The sequence below is a fragment of the Heterocephalus glaber genome, unplaced genomic scaffold, assembly GCF_053883595.1.
Source record: "Heterocephalus glaber isolate CG9 unplaced genomic scaffold, H.glaber_assembly_v1.0 deba00001097, whole genome shotgun sequence".
Lineage (NCBI taxonomy): Eukaryota > Metazoa > Chordata > Mammalia > Rodentia > Bathyergidae > Heterocephalus > Heterocephalus glaber.
In genome coordinates this window covers 3,282,458-3,297,780 of record NW_028258191.1, presented here as the reverse complement: position 1 = coordinate 3,297,780, position 15,323 = coordinate 3,282,458, and the positions used below count along the sequence as shown (strand labels likewise).

The window sequence follows — 15,323 nt, the reverse complement described above, 5'->3', positions numbered from 1 at the left end:
GAAAAGTTTGTGTATATGCTGTTATTGGACCTAATGTTTTATAAATGTCATTTAGGTCAAATTAGTTGATAATAATGTTCACATTTTCTATATCTTTCAGGACTTTTGACTCTTTATTCCTTCTTATTATTATTATTATTTTGGTACCAGGGATCAAACTCAGGACCTTGCACTTGTGTGGCAGGTGGCGGAACCACTGAGCTAAATCTCCGGCCCTCTTCATACCTTATTATTGAAAGAGAAGTGTCACTCTTCAAGCACTGGACCCCCGCCCCCCGCTCCCATCCCCAGGGGTTATACACAAAGATGCCCAGTAAATGCCTAAAATTGCAGATGGTATGGCACCTTATAGATACTATATTTTTTTCTGTCATATCTAACTATGAAAAACTTTCATCTTTTCACCTAAAGGAAGCACTTTATGGCTTTTCTTTGGCCTATCCAAATTGCTAGCACTGCTATTCTTATGCTTGGAGCCACGATGAAGTGAAATAAAAATTACCTTAGTATGAGCACGGTGACACCTGACAATCCATCCAGTAACCAAGGTGGCCATTAAGTGAGTAGTGGGTGGGGAGCATGTGCAGCATAGATGTACTGGACAAGAGGATTTGTGTGTCAGGCAGGACGGAGGAGGGTGGCGTGAGAGTTTATGACGCCACTCATAATGGCACACAGTTTAAAACCTATGAGCTGTTTATTTCTAGAATTTTAAATTTAATATGTTTAGACTATGGCTGATGGAAGAGAATTGAAACTGCAGACAGTGAAACCACGGGTAAGGGGAACTGTGGTACATCGAAAGATTTTTCTATTCTCTTTTCACTTTTGTCAGTATTACATCTTATATTTTAGTTCTTTTAGTATGACTTCTACTACTTCTGGAATACTTGCTCAAGCTACCATAACAAAATATTATAGACTAGTGACTTATGCAGCATGAACATTTTTTCTTATGGTTTTAAAAGCTGGACGTACAGTTTCTGGTGATGGCTGTTTTCCTAGCTTGTAGATGGCATCCTCCTCACTATGCCCTTGCATGGTAAGGAGAGACAGGTGTTTCTTCCCTTTTCATCTTTTTAAGATAACCCTAGACCTTGAACCAAAAGCTTTGGACATGCTAGGCCACCGGATTACCTTTGGGCTACACCTGAAGTGCAGTCGTGGTTGTCGTCGTCGTCCTCCTCCTCCTCCTCTTTTTCTTCTCCTTCTTCTTCCTCTTCTTCCACCTCTTCCTCCTCCTCTTCTCCTTCTCCTTCTCCTTCTCCTTCTCCTTCTCCCCCCTCTCCCTCTCCTTCTCCTCCTCCTCCTCCTCCTCCTCCTCCTCCTCCTCCTCCTCCTCCTCCTCCTCCTCCTCCTTTCTTCCTGTAAAGATTCTAGTTCTAGTAGATGAGGATTCAAGAGAGCCACCCTTATGGGGGACAGGAGTTCAACATATGAATTTGGAGGGACGCAGTTCAGTCTATAGGAGGTACATACATACTTAGAATTATGTTTTCTTGATGAATCAACCTCTTTTCTCAGTGAAATGTCCCTCTTTATTTCTTATAATATTCTTTGTTCTGATATGTGTTGTTAGGAGTAATGTCACTCAAATTATTTTTTGATAAATATTAGCATGGTGTGTCTTTTTCTCTCCTTTTACCTTTTAACAGTCTAAAGATTCTCAGTAAAAGGCAGGTCAACTAACTTGACCTAAATGGTATTTACAAAATATTAGGTCCAACAACAGCTTATACACAAACTTTTCTATCCTTTTACTATAAACAGTCTAAAGATTCTTAGTAAAAGGCAGATATTGGCACAATATATTTGGCCCAATATATTGTGACAATATCTATCTACCTTTTACTTAGAATCTTTAGACTGTTACAGTAGATCTACCAACTTGCTGTTTGTTTTCTATTTACTTCACCTGTTGTTTGTGACTTTTTCCTCTTTCCCTTCCTTTTCTTGGCATTAATGGGATTACTTTTATAATTGTGTTTTATTTATTTTGTTGCTTTATTCGTCCTTTTTTTTTTAAAAAAAAATTTGACTTCTTTTGGGTTGACATACAACTTTAACTTACCACAGTATGCTTTAAAAAATATTATACCTCTTCATATGTAGCATAACAACTTTACAGCATTAACCTTTTGTCACTTTATCTTTTGTGCTGTACTATTGTTGTCATGAATTTTACTTTCACATATGCTCTAAATCTCATATTGCATTGTTGTAGTTTTTGCTTTAGATGCTCACCTTATTCTTTGAAGACATTTTGAGAAATTAGAATGGTTTCTGTTACATTTCCCTATATATTTCCCATGTCTGGTATTCTTTAGTTGTTCGGGAAAGTTTAACTTTCCATTTGGTGTCATCTTAGCTCTGCCCAAAGGACTTCCTTTGTTTTATTTTCTAGTTGTTTATAATATGGGGTGGGTGATAGTACTAAATTTATCCTTTTATACTCTAGTTTGGCTTGAAGCAGAAGTATGCATGGAGATATTGTTGGTGCTGGTGGGTAATTCTTATTTCCTTATACCTTGCTTCTAAAGACCAAGTGGGCACCTCAGAGTTTATGTTAGAAGCCAATAGCCAATACATTAATAAGAGCAATGATATATGGTTATTCTGCTAATTCCAGGGTAAGGGTAAATAAGAGGATCATAAAGACCTGCTGAATTAGAAAACTATTTGAACTGTGCCTCATCTGTGATGGGATAATATAAAGAAATGCAGTGATATTTTGTTGTAGAGGCTCTGCGAAGTCTTGGAATTTTACAAAGTATTGCTCTTGCTATTTTAGATGCAGTACTTGCAATTCAGAGAAGTCATTATATTTCTCTTAGGCAGACAATTGGCAGGAGGGGCCAGAGTAGAATTTGTATGACAACTGCCTTAATGGATTGTGTAGTGATGTAAGTAAATAAAAGGCAATTTTAATCTTCTGACTTCAAATTAGAAGACTATAGTTTTAAATCCTTAATAGATAAACACATTTTTATCTTTCAGCTCATTTTTGTTTAAAAACAGCTTCTGCTAGAATTTTGCTTCGATATGTTACTTTAGCTTTGACACAAATCCCTTGAGATTCATTGCAGAATCTAAATCTTAGAGTACAGCATTTTTATGACCATAGTAATACCACTCAGAAATGATATAAATGTACACACAAATGAATATTTACAAAGAATTATGATTTTGATATTTTTATTATTCTTTAAGATGACTGAAATTTTCAAATAAAATTACATTTATCATTGTACTTAAAGATATTTTCTAGGCAATGATTGTAAATTAATTGCTTTCTCAGAGTATGCTATGGTTTTCCAATTTTTCTCTTCTGTGGTAGTTTAAACTATCTTTAAAATATTTTAATCTACAGTATATCTGAAAGTTAAATAATTTTTACAAAATTTTTTTGCAAAAAATACCTCAAAATTAGTAGGAAACTTCTCTTATATTGGCTAATTACAAATCTTAACCATGATTCTTAATAAATTTCTCTGACATAATCTTTAAATACTAACTATAATGACTTTTCTTCTCTAAATCAAAGAAATAGTTAAAGACAAATGATTCAATTATAGGTTTATTTTAAAAATGAATGAATAAGGAATGTCTTTTAGCTCCTTAAAATGCTATTGTTCCTTTTACAGAATGTCAAGATGGTAATCAATCTTACTTTGATTAGTTTTGCAGCTTGTCTGCTCTTTCTATCAAATTTCTGGAGACTTTTAAATTGCTGGGGAAAAATTAGAAAGCTGTTGGGAACTGAGAGATAACAGTCAAGGATTTTCAAAGGATTTGAGGATGGAGAAACAGAAATGACTCAGCTGGCTATTGCACTCTGGATTCCATCGTATAGTTTGTGCTTCTACAGCCTTATCATGAGCTGATCCTGGTGATTAAATGTTGGGATTGTAGGCTTGCACATAGGTAAAGGTGAAGACATTCTAGTGTGTTTAATAAAAAAAACTCATAAGTAGAAAGAACAGTGAGATTTTCGATAGCTTTTTTTCTTTACTTCACTGACCGCCAGAAAATGTAATTGGATGTTGTAATTTGGAACAACAGCTATGTAATAGAGATGAACTACACGATTAATTCTGGATTTATGGAACAATTCCACATATCTTATACAATTACTTGTTTTCTTTATTTTTAAAGGTTGTTTTTATATATCTAATATATATATAATATATTCTCTGTTAAGAGAATGTCATAAACTGAATTGCAAAAAGTAGTTCAGATTTTTAATATATATTTTCGAAATATTTTTTCACTCTGAAACTACTGAGGAAAATTTTACATAAAATTAAGGTCAAACATTTTTATTTTTTGACTGTCATCCATCATGAAATAAATATGGTAACTGATTTACCATAACATGTTTTATTTAAAACTTATTACACTCTCAACATTTTTCTCTAGGATTTAGAAATATAAAGGCAGTGTGAGCATTTACAAAATCAATGAGGAGAGATATTTAAATAGAAAATAATTTTAGTATTATGATTTGACTTTCCTCTATGGAAGATTTAACTCTTTTTAATTTCTTTCCTCAGTCAACTTAATCTTCTTTTAGTCTCAGCCACCTCTCAAGATGGCTAGGCTATATGGCAATTTGATTAGTACAGTAATCATGGTAAATATTTTATGAGTGTAATCACTCATGGTTGATCTAGGTATTGTACCAATAAGTTTTTTTCCTCGAGCAATATTTTATTCTCATTGAAGTTATTAAATGTCTAGTTTTATTTTTGCTCTTTGTTTTCTATGACTGTATCACTACTTTAGACCAAACTCTCCCTCAGTTGTAGAAATCTTGGAAGTTTTGAGCACATTAGGTATTTTATCAGCTGCTTCTTTTTGAAAAAAATCTCTCTTGATACTTTGACCTGTTCCTGTCTTGGATCAGTTCTTCTCTACTCCTAGCACACAGTCCTGGGATCTTCCTTCAAAAGCCTCCTATGTCCTATGTCATATTCCTTATATTTTGAATTCTACATCTTTCTTCTTTTCAGTTTATTTTACAGTGTTGAAGGAACACACTCTCTAGTAGCTTTTTGGGAAGGTTTACAGAAGAAGTAAAAATTTTGGAATTTATGTACCTCTGAAAATGCTCTTATTTTACCTTCACATATACTTATGATTTTTATTGCATATAGGATTCTAGGTTGAAAACAGTATTTCCTAAAAATTTTACAGGTATACTTCCATTGTTCTCTGATTTCAGTGTTGAAATTACAAAGATCCCTGCCATTGTGATTCTTGAAACTTTGTATGAAGTTATTTTTTTTTCCTCTCCTCCGGACTCTTACTGAATTGTCTGGTCCTTCCCTCCCATGTGTTCTAAAATTTCATACTGGTAGCATTTGGTGTAGACCTAATTTCTTTCATTATACTTTGTACTCCCTCAGCCCCTTCAACTTCAAAACTCAGGAATTTCAACTCTAGAAAAGGTATTGGATCCTTTCTTTGATGACTGTCTTCTCTCCACTTTCCTTTTATTTTCTCTAAACTCCTATTATTATTAAAATGTTTAAACCTTGTATTATTTTATTATTTTTGTTTTATTTTTTAAATAGTTGCCTTTTTGTCCTTTGACATTGTTTGTTGTATACTAACCAAACTAAAGTTTCTTAATTGACCTTGCTTAAGACCTAAATATCTTTACATGCATGCACATTTAAAGCATTCTTAAAAAGAAATATAGATACCCAATAAACATATGAAGAATTTTCATCATTTAGGTATTCAAAGAAATAGAAATAAATTTGAAATATCATTTATTATCATGATAATTGCTTAAGATTTCAATGAGTCATAAAGCTTAGCTTTGGTAAGGGTGGAAGAGAATCAGTTTACTCACATATACAGCTGATGATGTTATGAACTGGTATAAGCCTTCTGGGGAGAGTGATTTTGTGATGTGTAACAAGAGTTTTAATCTATTTCATTTTTAGAAATATATTTAAATTATTGGTACAACTGCAAAACTATATATATATATATATATATATATGTAAGACCTACATTGAAATATTGTTTATAATTCAAATACGTTGAATATTATCTAGATATTTAACAATAAGATACATTTTCCATATAATAAGATATGTATAAAATAATTAGATATATTTATTAATGAGGAGAGATAGTAATAATATATTGCTAATGTGAAATAGTTGGAATAACTATATAATTTATGTATAAATATAAAAACATTCATACCACATGTACACATACAGTAGAGCCTAGAATAAAATACACCGAAATGTTAATGACAGTGCCAGAACTATCAGTGGAGCTGATTTTGTCCTGTATTTTTAGCTGTATTTTATATTACTTTACAAAACACATAGATTACGTAGAAAGAAATAACATTTTGGGGGGTTGAGACAAGGCCTTGCTATAGCTTAGCTCGGCTTTGAACTCACTATGTGGCTCGGGCTGGCCTCCAACTTTTGGCCACCCGCTAGCCTCAGCTTCCCAAGTGCTGAGATTACAAGCATGCGCCACCGTGCCTGGGAGAAGTAGCATTTTTATTTAACATGTTATCCTCAGTTCACGAATGTGAGCTCTCTACGGGTAGGAGGCATCTGTTTCAACACAAATATTCTGGATACAGCACAGAGTGGACGTGCAAGTACTAAGCAAGTGTGTGTAGAAGGACTTCATTCTGTTCGCTTTTCCACGTTAATGTTTTCTCCTACATTCAATGACATTTCCTTTACTTTGATATTGCCATTTCCTTTTTTTCCTCATCAGTATCAATCCTAAGGGATTGTGTGAATATAACTTACTAGACTGTTTTAGAAAACTAGATACTAACAACTATAAAATCTTGTTTTAAATGATGTAGCAACGTGTTAAATTTATGAATGAGATTGTTGAAATGGCTTTTGACTTAAAATTGAAACGCTGACAACCTTGAATTACCATTTGGGGGGCCATTTGAAGAAACTGCTGCTATCTCTTCCCCTGTGGTAGGTGAGGGGAACAAATGGCTACCATGCTTTATAATAAGAAGTCTATTTTCAGACAGAGAATGGAGGCAGGGAAAAAGGGTGGCTTGCTGATTTTGAAAATTTTCTGGTCATTATACTGGGGAGTTTTGTCTCACAAGAATCACTGGAGGAATCTTTGGGAGCGGGATGTGAAAAACTGCTTTTTAAAAAGTAGGTTGATTGTGTATATTTAAGGTATATCACACAATTTTGGGGGTACATATAGAGAGTAAAAAATACTTTATGAATCTGTTTTATTCCAATGCAGGACCATACTAATCTTTATATCATTCTAATTCTAGTATACGTGTTGTTGAAGTGAGCACTAAGTCACTTTTATTTATTTTTCCTGCTAGTTGGAATACTTGATGTGGAGAAGAGATGAAAAAAAGGAGAGCTCTGCTCAGTCTTTTCATTGGCTCAGCACCTCTTTAATAAGCCTCAGGCTGCTCTGGAAACACTAGTATGAAAAGCTACTTTGCCTGTGTATCAGTTAAGTGTACCGCATATTCTGAGGCTGCCTATAATCGTTCACCTCAAAGTGACTTTGCTCCTGGGTCGGACTTCCGGCTTTCCAACATTTTAGTCTTTATGTATCTCTTCCCTTTTACCCCTTTCATTGCATCCTGTATGTTCTGTCATTCAGAGATCTACTTTCTGTTGCAGGGTCAACTGATGTCTGAATGCAGTTCTCATGAAGATGTTCACGGATGCTGTTGTGTTAATGCTTAACTTTTCATCTTTTTATACGTAGTTGTGATCTCAACTAAGATTTAATTCAGGCATACTTGGCAAAATTTTATCTCGTGCTTGATTTATAGAAGCACATTGGCATAAACACTGAGAAATTTTCTAGGAGAAGAAGGAGCCAGAGTGGACAAGCTCTCAGCAGAAGTCCTTAGCCTTTGGGTGCATTGGGTCGGCATGTGTCTCCCAGCCCTACTAAGACACATCTGATCTTCGTGGACAGTGAGGCCATGCTAACTAGAATTTTAAGCGATGTTGGGAGTAGGGAGAATACTCTGTTCTGGGACTTAAGAAATACTGCTTGAGTATCAATCGCTCCAAAGAAGAATGGAAGTACATGTACTTTGCTCTGACACAGCCCTTTGCATGGATTTGGTTCCCTGGTGGATTTAGTACAGATTAGGGTTATTTACAGAATGATGGCTGGACCTGCCCATGGTCAATCACAGAAGTGGTGGAATGAGGCTATTTAGGGGCAGGTCTGAGACGCTCTCTGAAGGCCAAGCAACATTGGAAAGGAGTTTAGGGGGTTTGGGGAGTGAAGTGGGGATGGGTGAAGGCCCGAGGACCCGTCAGCACGAGTAGATGTACAAACCAGGAATGCTTAAATTATTCCTTTCACATGTGTTAAGGCCTAAGAACACTGGGATTACAGCTCTTAACATGTTTGCCTTTTACTAAAGCCTTCAAATGTTTTCAGTCTGATCAGTAGATTGATGGTAGCAATTTCAGATCACACCAATAGTAAATGGAAGGAAAAATAGTTTAGGCAATCCTTTAAGTATTTATCACATAATTCCTCATAAATTTGCTTCCTACCTACCTGGTTTTATTTGTTAGCTTAAAATATGAGGACTTGAAATATCACTAAGCAATTATTGACAGAGACTTGGTTGCTGCCAGAGAAGAGAAGTACATGAAATCTGAATACATTTGTGAAATCATAGTAGATCTTTATTAGCTTGTAACTAGCAATATTGCATTAGAAATTAGTTTATACAAACAATTAAGGTAAAACACCTCAGTTTTACCTTAATGGGCTAGCTGATTGGTCTTACTAAATTAATTTTTTAATGAAAATGTGCTCAGTGTCTATACATATCTGGCACTCTGCTAGACTCAGGCTAGCCTTTGGTGAATTCAGCAAATTTAAGATCTAGTGCAGGTAAAGTCAGGTTTAACTTCCTTTGAGATACAATAAGACTATATCATATTTATAAACCAGAAGTGATAAATTCTCCCTAAGGATTATACTTTATACCATCAGAAAGTGTGTTCTTATTCCCAAGATCTGAATGAGTATACTTCAAGTATTTAATGTATGTGTGCTTTTGTGTGTGTATGTGTGTCTAGTATTTACTTCCATATCCACCAGAACCTTATGTGAGTAAAGAGGGTTCAGAAATGTAAAATTCAAATATATAGGTTTCACCTGCAAAAAAAAAAATCCAGCTTTTATTTAAATCATCAAAATTGCAGTCAGCTGCTGAGACAAAAGTAAAAGAAAAAATTTCACATAAAAAGTACCTAGTATTCAGGCATGAGATGGTTTTGCTTAAGATATAGTTTCTCTTCATGATGATGTTTTTCTAAGACACTTTTGTTTTGTGTGAATCAACAATTACCCAATTTCCCAGTATCTTTCTCTTTATCATGTTAATAGCCCTTTTATAGTGATATTTTGGATTTTTAACAGTCTTTGCTGAAAACTTCTTTGCAGCTTTTCTGCAATTTTTAGAACTGTATTTTGTAACAGGCAAAGTGTGTGTGTGTGTGTGTGTGTGTGTGTGTGTGTGTGTGATTTTTCACTGCTTACTTGGGGCTCTTTCTGTCCATGTCTAACTTCTGCCGGCAAGGAGCTGATATTAAATCTTTACCTCACCAAGGTATTAAGGATTTAAACTTATAATGGTCTTGTCCTCTCTAGCATGTCTTTGCTTTCCTGAGTGACAGTGTGTTAGAATGTTTACTCCTTGTAGCTACTCTGGCATGCCTAGAATAACTGGGTGATAAATCGTCTCATGCTAAACTAATATTCTGCCCTATGGGAAGTGAGCTGTAGGGCAAGGTGGTCTTCACCACACAAAGGTGAGGGAGTCAAGCCGACTGTTCACAAAACGGTCAGAGCTTTCCCATATATGTGTGCCAGGCCTCAAAGACAGGGAACCAGGCTTTGTGAACTGCACTGTGATGCCTCCAGAGCTAAAAGCACTCACTGAAAATCTTTTTATACTGACTGCTTTCACAGGGCAATTTTTGATTCCTCAATGGGTTTGGATTTAAACCCATTGTCCTCACTGCCTAAAAATAAGAATTCCCAGGCTTTCATTGCCATAAAAGGAACCTGGTAGACCCGCCTGTGATTTGTTTTTTACACATTCCCTTTCTTGAAAATAGATTTTCTACCTAGAGGAAAGCCATTCAAATTATTTAGATTCATATATGTTTTCAATATAGAAAAAAATAATTCCTATATGTGACTCAGTTGGACATACACTACATATTTACTGCTTTTAATCATCCTCTCTGAAGCTGAAACAGATTATTTTGGATCATAGTTGCCCCCTTTTAAATTGGAAAAAGTATTATTGAATTATAGGGTGATGGAAAAGAAAGGCCCACTTAACATTCTTCTTCACTCCGTTCTTTTGATGGAGAAGTGAAAGGAAGAAAAAAAATTCTGAGACCCAATTCTCCATGGACAATTCTTTTTCCTTTTTTTTTTTTTTTTTTTTTAATCAAAGCAGCTCTATGTTTATTTATTTTTTTGTACTTTTTTTTGCTTTTATATGGTAATTTATTTATTTATTTTAAAAATTAATTTTATTGGTGCATTTTAGGTATACAATATAATGGCATTCATCATTGGGAATTTGCACCTTTACATAATCTCTCTTGGTTCTTATTTTTTCCCCCTTCCCCTGCCCTCCCTTGAAACCCTCCAGCCCTTCTTATTTACAAAGACTTTAAGAAGGAAATGGAATTAATAGGAGAAAATGAAAAAATGGAAACAAAGTCTATTTATTTTTTCTGGAGTTATTTAAAATTTACTAAAATAAACCTATTTGTTCCTTAAAGAAAATCATATTTGTCTATTTAAAAAGACCCATTTGTTTTGTTTCTCTTACTTTTTTTAATTCTGAAGATAACTGGATGGAAAAATCTATTTTCTTTTTCTTAGTTGATGAATATTTCAAAGAAAACATCATTATTCTCTAGTTTGTGACTGCACAGAACCCAGTGTTATATGTTCTCCAGAATGCACTGTGTAAATATTTAGTTATAATCACTACCTACTTTACTCTCTTTTTTTCCCATTAAGTTTATTGGTACATTTTAGATATAAAATATAGTTACATTCATCATTGGGATCTTGTACCTTTACATGATGCATCTTGGTTCTTGTTTTTTCCTCATTCCCCTGTTCTCCCTTCACCCCCTCCACCCTTCCCTATTTACAAAGACTTTGTTTCCATTTTTTTCCTTTTCTCATATTTTTCTTCTTTTCTCTTCTTTCCTTTCCCCTACCCCTCCCACTTCCCCTACTCCTTTAGACCTTTTCTTCCTATTATACAATATCAAATATACATTTTTAAAAAAATTACAGTATTAAGATTTAGAGGACATTACCACAGATTTTACAACTTCTATGAAGTACCATGGAAGACAAATTAATGAAACTGACTCTGGAAGAAATATAAAATTTGAATAGCACCTATTAAAGAAAGTATATTCCTAGCTTGAAAACCTAGCTATATGACAAAAACAGGCTCATATACATTTTAATTGATGAATTACATCAAACATTTAAACCAGAAAAAAGAAGGAACATGTCTCCCCTCATTTTAGGAAATCAACCTTGTGCTAACACTAAAACTGGATAAAGATAATGGAAGAGAAAAGCATGAACATAAATAAAAATTTGTTTAACAAAACAAACTGTTAGAAGTCAGATCTGGCAGTATGTCTTATTATAGGGATGGCAGTCTTGGTTCAGCATTGGAAGATCCACCCCCATAAGTCATCGTTTTAACAAAGGAAAGCAAAAAGCCATAAGATCCTATCAGTAGTTGCAGAAAAAGCATTGAACTAAATTCCACAGCTGTTCATGGTAAAAGCTATCAGGAGACTAGAAGTAGAACAGAACCTTCTCAACAGATCAAAGACATGTACTCCATACTTCACCAAAAATGCCTTATATGAATGGAAGTGGGGAACAAGAGCATATATGCCTATTCTTCATCTGACAATTAATCTTGGAAACATAGGCCCAAACCAAAATAGTCTGGCAATAAAAATAAACAAATAGCATAGGATTGGCAAGGCAGAAGTAAAATCTTTATATGTAGATGAAATGATCATCTACAAGGAAAATACTAACAAATCCCTAGGAGCCACTAGAACTTGTATTTGAATTTAGCAGGATTAGAAAACACAAGGTATATATAAAAATTCAGATCTATGTATACTTGCTATAAATGAAGAATTGGATATTGAAATTTAAAAGTTATATAGGAGTAGAAAGGACCTGGAAAAGTAAAAAGAAAAAAAATAACAGTGTTGGAAGACATTTTTTACCTAATTTTAAGACTTTTTCTAAACTATAGTAATCAAGGCAGTGTTGGCAAAAGGAAAGACATACAGATCAATGGAATAAAGCAGAGAATCTAGAAATATCACCACACATATATGGTCCACTGAGTTTTGAAAGATTATTTAACATTAACATTTTATAGAACATAAACAACTCAAGAGCAGAGGAAAAGATAATGTTTTCAACAAATGGTACTTGAACACCTGGTATCTGTATGTAAAAAATTAATCTCAACCCTTTATTTCCATACATAAAAATTACTTGAAAGGATCTATGAATGTAAATATGAAAGACTAAAACTATAAAACTTTAAGAAGCGGGGCTGGGGATTTAGCTCAGTGGTTCTGCTGCCTGCCCTGCAAGCACAAGGACCTGAGTTTGGTCCCTGGTACCAAAAAAACAAACAAAAACAAAACCCAAATACCTTGGGTGTTCACGTGATCAATCGCTTATGTGGGCAGAAGTAGTTCTGGTCTTCATCTACCATCTCACTATAGCCGTTTGCGGGAAGAAGGAGGAAAATTACCTGGTATCTTTAGAGCCACATTAAGATTCCATTGAGCCAAGCTTGCCCTCAAGATCCCAACAGTCACCATGATGCTAAGCACAGAAGGCAGGGAAGGGTTCATGGTGAAGGTCAGGGGCCTACCCTGGTCCTACTCAGCTGATGAAGTGATATGCTTCTCTGATTGCAAAATCCAGAATGGCACATCAGGTATTCATCTACACCAGAGAATGCAGACCAAGTGGTGAAGCATTTGTTGAACTTGAATCAGAAGATGAAGTGAAATTGGCTTTGAAGAAGAACAGAGAAACCATGGGTCAAAGATAAGTTGAAGTATTCAAGTCCAACAGTGTTGAAATGGATTGGGTGTTGAAGCACACAGGTCCAAATAGTCCTAATACTGCCAATGGTGGCTTCATCCGGCTTAGAGGACTCCCATTTGGCTGTAGCAAGGAAGAGATTGTTTAATTCTTTTCAGGGCTGGAAATTGTGCCAAATGGGATGAGACTGCCAGTGGACTTTCAGGGGCGGAGCACGGGGGAAGCCTTTGTGCAGTTTGCTTCACAGGAGATAGCTGAAAAAGCCTTAAAGAAACACAAGGAAAGAATAGGGCACAGGCACGTTGAAATATTCAAGAGTAGCAGAGCTGAAGTCCGAACCCACTATGATCCCCCTTGAGAGCTCATGGCTATGCAGCAGCCAGGTCCTTATGATAGGCCTGGAGCTGGCCGAGGATATAATAGCATTGGCAGAGGAGCTGGGTTTGAAAGGATGAAGCGGGCTGCATATGGTGGAGGGTATGGAGACTGTGATGACTATGGTGGCTATAATGATGGCTATGGCTTTGGGTCTGATAGGTTTGGAAGAGACCTCAATTACTGTTTCTCAGGAATGTCTGATCATAGATATGGAGATGGTGGGTCTAGTTTCCAGAGCACCAGGGGCACTGTGTACACATGAGGGGGTTACCTTACAGAGCTACTGAGAATGATATTTATAATTTTTTCTTGCCTTTTAGCCCCATGAGAGTACATGTTGAAATTGGACCTGATGGCAGGGTTACCAGTGAGGCAGATGTTGAATTTGCTACTCATGAAGATGCAGTGGCAGCTATGGCAAAAGATAAAGCTAATATGCAGCACAGATATGTGGAACTCTTCTTGAATTCTACTACAGGAACAAGTGGAGGAGGTTATGATCATAGCTATGTAGAACTCTTTTTGAATTCTCCAGCAGGGGGAAGTGGTAGTGCTTATGGTAGCCAAATGATGGGACGGATGGGCCTATCTAACCAGTCTAGTTATATGGGGGTCCTGCTAGCCAGCAGCTGAGTGGTGATTATGGAGGTGGTTATGGTGGTCAGAGCGGTATGAGTGGATATGACCAAGTTCTGCAGGAAAACTCCAGTGACTATCAGTCAAACCTCACTTTAGGTAGAGAAAGAGCATTAAACAGCTACTATAGAAATAAAAGCTGTGCATTATGGAAGTTGGATAGAATGGGAGGGATGCCTAGTATATCCTGTATGATTGGTAAATGGAAAATATAATTGATTCTGATTGCTCTTGGTCAGCTAACTTGCCTGCCCTCGCTTTCTTTCTCTCCCTCTTTTCTTTTTTCTTGTCCTTTCCTCCTTTCTTTCTTTCCTCCTTTTTCTCTCCTTTTGTAAGAAAATAAAAATTAACAAAAATTAATACATATTAATTAATAAATTAATAAAATAGTTTTGCATTACAGGCTTGTGATTCATGGCTACTGTAAAGTAGAAATCAAGGTAACATTGATGGTTATAACTGATACATATTGACTTAACCTTGCCATGACTTTTTCTTTTTGTTGGATTCTCCCCTTTTGCATTTAATTTCTTGTCATGCCTGATGGATTCATTCTGCTAGACTTCCTGGGGTTGTGATCCTCCTTGTCTTTTCCTAGGATATTGTATAAAAGTTTTTGGAGTGCTAGTTGGTATTCATGAAGTTCCTTAGGTGCTCTTTGTCATGAAAGTATCTTATTTGTCCATCAATTTTGAAAGATAGTTTTGCAGGGTACATCAATCTGGGTTGGAGGCTGTTTTCCTTTAGGGCTTGGAATACATTACTCCAAGCTCTTCTTGTCTTGAGGGTTTGTGTTGAGAAGTTTGCTGTGATTCTGATGGGCTTTCCTTTGTATGTGATTTGTTTCTTTTCTCTAGCTGCTTGTAAAATTTTGTTCTTCTGTTGGGTTTCCGGAGTCTTAACAATTATATGCCTGTGTGTAGATTTTTTTTTTTTTTGATCAAGGGTATTTGGAGTCCTATATGCCTCACTTATCTGTATGTCAAGCTCTTTTCCCTTGCTTAGAAAGTTTTCTGCCATCGCTTCTGTGAACAGCTCTTTTTTATGTCATCTGCACTCTCCTGTTTCTTCATTGACTCCAATCAGTCTTATGTTGTTCTTCTTTGCATCGTCTAGCAGCTGCTGGATTGATTTCTAATGGTCCC

The 15,323-nt window shown here is 35.5% G+C and overlaps 1 pseudogene across 1 annotated transcript in view; it reads left to right on the top strand.

Moving 5' to 3' along the window:
* LOC110346758 (heterogeneous nuclear ribonucleoprotein H2-like) overlaps nucleotides 1–15,323 on the top strand; it is a 55,596-nt pseudogene that overhangs the window by 18,004 nt on the left and 22,269 nt on the right. The window contains exon 4 of the transcript XR_015450831.1: nucleotides 7,665–15,323. This exon is cut by the window's right edge and continues 22,269 nt beyond it. The product of XR_015450831.1 is annotated as a heterogeneous nuclear ribonucleoprotein H2-like (transcript). The remainder of the gene's footprint in view (nucleotides 1–7,664) is intronic.